Raw genomic sequence first — 3445 nt, 5'->3', positions numbered from 1 at the left:
AGCATATATTGTGAAATACCCCATACTTTGATATGGTGATAAATAAAGTTGATTGAATGCAAATTGAGGTCAATTAAAATATTTAGAAGTGATAAAAGACGAAAGGAGTAATTTAGGATAAAATATTCCGCAAGTGAGAAAATAACAATAAAATAATAATAATTTTATCGGAGGAGAATTTGTGAGATAAAAGGCGATTTGGAAGTCAAGTGAGGCATAATAAGGTATTTTGGGTACCAAGGAGACAAGATAAAATTTTTAGAATAAAATAATATTTTATTAATGAAATAATATTAAAATATTAATATTTAGCCGGATGTCGAAATCAGTCATCAAGAAGGATCATATGGTTGATCCAAGTGGGGGAGAAGATGACAAGCCCGACTCTATAAAAATATTTATCATGACATACATGTGATGGATAGCATGTTTGCATGCTAGGAGAGTCTCGAAAAATTTACAAAAGTCGATATTGTACCTAGACGTACAACAAAGTTGATTTAAGCCTCGAACTAGATCAAATATAGAATTTACGATGAAATTAAGAATTTTAAAGTCTCAGAATGGTTTAATATGGTGATTCGGAGTTCGAGGATCAATTTGGAGTCCAATCGAAATTTTCGCTATCTAGGGGCAAAATGGTCATTTGCCACCTGAGGACAAAATGAGAATTTTAGAAAAGATTTTTTTGGCCCTATTTGACTTATTGGAGTATAATTTGACTTATTGGAGTAAGATTTGAGGTTTAGAAGTGAAAAATTTTAATTTCGGTATAATTTGGAGTAAAAGGGTAAAATGGTAATTTTGCTACTCGAAATAAAAATTTTAATTTTTGAAAGGATTTTGATCAAATTTAATTATTTGGAGTGTGAAATGAGTATGAGGAGTGCAAATTATGCATTATGGCAAATTTTCAATTTTTGGGGCAAAAATGTAATTTTTGAAAAGTTCGGGGGCAAAAGTGTAATTTTGAAGAATTTGCTCCACCAAAACTTTGGAAAAATCTGAAAATTTCACTTAAGACTTGGATAAGTCAAAGGGAATGCATGGTGGAAAAAGTAGGACAAATGGATGGCTAGAAAAAAAATGAATTAATAAAATATTTAAAATATGAATAAAATAATATTATTTCATTAAACAATAAAAAAAGGCATAAAAAAATCAACCCACCCATTCTTCTTCTTCAACATTCGGCCAAGCAAGAAACAAGAGAGAGAAAGGAGAAAATAAAACCCTAGCTAAGAAATTTAAAGGGAAAATAGGTGGAAATTCAAAAATCAAGTGAAAAAAGGTAACATTTCTTAAATTTGTCTTGTGCTTTACCTTTCCCATGCATTTTCCATCATTTTTCATGGTTGAATCATGTGATTTGAGGATGATTTGAATTCTGGTCATATGGGTTTAGAGAGAGAAAGTTGTTAGATAAATTTGATTTTGAGCTATGTTAGTGTTTAGTGTTAGTTTAGCATTTTTATGAGTAAAACAATAAGAAAAATATTTATCTTCTCCATGAATTTCCCTAGGCCGAATCTAGCCAATGGTATGTGAGGATGAGGTTGACTTTATTTTAAGAGAATTGGGTGGAAAAATGATGAATTATGAGGTTGGAAATTAAATGGGAATTTTTGGTGCAATAAATTGAAATTTTTACCCACTAGGGGTAAAAGCGTAATTTATAGTCCGGACTGATAAATTGGACCAAATTCACAGTCATTGAGGTATTGTGGATATAATTGGATAATTGAAATTGAAATGGATGGAATTGGAGTCGAATTAGGGATTTTAAGAATTTACACCGTGTATAGGCGAGTTAGGTCAGACACTGCAATTAAGCGATTGTCTAGACATTTCAAATCCTATCTAGTGCATACGCATGGATAAGAGCCTAAAATAATTTATGATAAATTGACACAATTTACTGAATTTTGTGTCATGGATTATGGATAGGTGGTGAGTCAATTGTTTCGGGTAAGAGACTGCACCCGAGGGCGAAAGATAGGAGTATTTCTACTCCTAATACTGTAAGTAAACTTATTATCGTCTTAATTATCTAGAGTAGTTTTATACAATTGTGTGATTTTATAAAAAAATGAGTTTAAATGGTAAATTGCTATGTTTTAAGAGAAATTGTGATTTTATAAAATGATTTTATAAATTTTCTGAAAAATCGAATATTGGTTTTGAAAATAGAGTAATTGGAGATTGCCTGCTTGTGTTGTAAATTTATGGTTTTAAATTGAATGGCTTATGACAATATATGAGCATGAATGGCTAAATTGATTTTGGTGTCAGAATTATTTGTATTGTGTATTCAGCCTTGAGAGGCTAGATTGTGATAAATTGTCATGCCATGCTAGAATGAATTTTATTGAATTGGTGGAGTATATATTAATTATTTACTGCAGAGGGGGTTCCGTGGACCAGCCTATTAGAGGGGCACGGTAAACTCCATTATATTATTACCTCGAACGAAGAGGCGCGTAGGGTATCTCCTGGGGTAAAGCTTAGGGTTCACTTCACGCTAAACCACCACGTGAAGGGGAACTCAGCTAATGCCAAGGAACGGCTGTATTTTTCTCAAACTAAAAATATATTTTAAGTGTATATGAAATTTTAACAGCCTTGGCGGACTCGGTTGGATGCCCTGCGCAAGGTATCACTGAGTATGAGTTTTGGCACGAGCCAAAGTTTTAAGAAATTCATAAGCCAAGTTGATTACTCGATTTATATGAATTGATTTTATTTGGTTGAAATGAGTTGAAAGGGAATGAAATTACAGTATGATGACTTATTTTAATTATCTCTATTTACTCGGCTTTAGATACTTTAGATGGTATCTGTTTACTCACTGGGATTATAAAATCTCACCCCTTCTTCCTATACATTTTTCAGGCTCAGGACAGTTTGTAGATAGTTGAGTAGGACAAGAACTAAGCTCGGAACTGCATTATAGAAAGTAAGAGTTCACAATCTTACATCCTCTTGGTCAATTGGAGCCCACGTGTCATTGCAGATCAAAACTTATATTTTGGTTATCTGTATTTCTATTCATACAATTTTTACTTTACTTTCATGTGCGAAAAATTATTTACGAATATTTCTATAAAAATTTATTTTATGAGAAAGTAGAATATTTTATTGATTATTTTTGAATAGTACTAGTTGTTAACAATTTGCTTTCAAATGAACGTTTTAGATACTTATTTTGTTTTTAAATCATTAAATATATATTTTTTGCTTACCTATTACATTTTTAGCAAGTTTTGAGATTTTTGACGAAAAATTACGAAAATGCCCCTATGAGCCAGAAAATAATATTTTATTGTTCTTATTGAAAAATGACTTATGATTTTTTTGAAATGCGAGATTTAATAACTGTTGCTCACCGGGGAGATGCGAAAGTTGATGCTAAGCCTTGCGAGGTTTCAATTGACATTCGGGGTGA

General features: G+C 31.6%; 1 long non-coding RNA gene across 1 annotated transcript; it reads left to right on the top strand.

The window, feature by feature from the left end:
* Window positions 1-1170: 1170 nt before the first annotated feature.
* LOC148763548 (uncharacterized) lies at window positions 1171-3068 on the top strand. Its single transcript, XR_016025084.1, has 3 exons — window positions 1171-1291; window positions 1948-2021; window positions 2893-3068. It is a non-coding gene; the product is annotated as an uncharacterized LOC148763548 (long non-coding RNA).
* The last annotated feature ends 377 nt before the right edge of the window (window positions 3069-3445 follow it).

The sequence above is a fragment of the Theobroma cacao genome, chromosome 3 (assembly GCF_053813885.1).
Source record: "Theobroma cacao isolate CCN51 chromosome 3, ASM5381388v1, whole genome shotgun sequence".
Taxonomy (NCBI): Eukaryota; Viridiplantae; Streptophyta; class Magnoliopsida; order Malvales; family Malvaceae; genus Theobroma; species Theobroma cacao.
The sequence above is the reverse complement of the archived record's forward strand: the minus strand, read 5'-3'. Positions and strand labels throughout refer to the sequence as shown.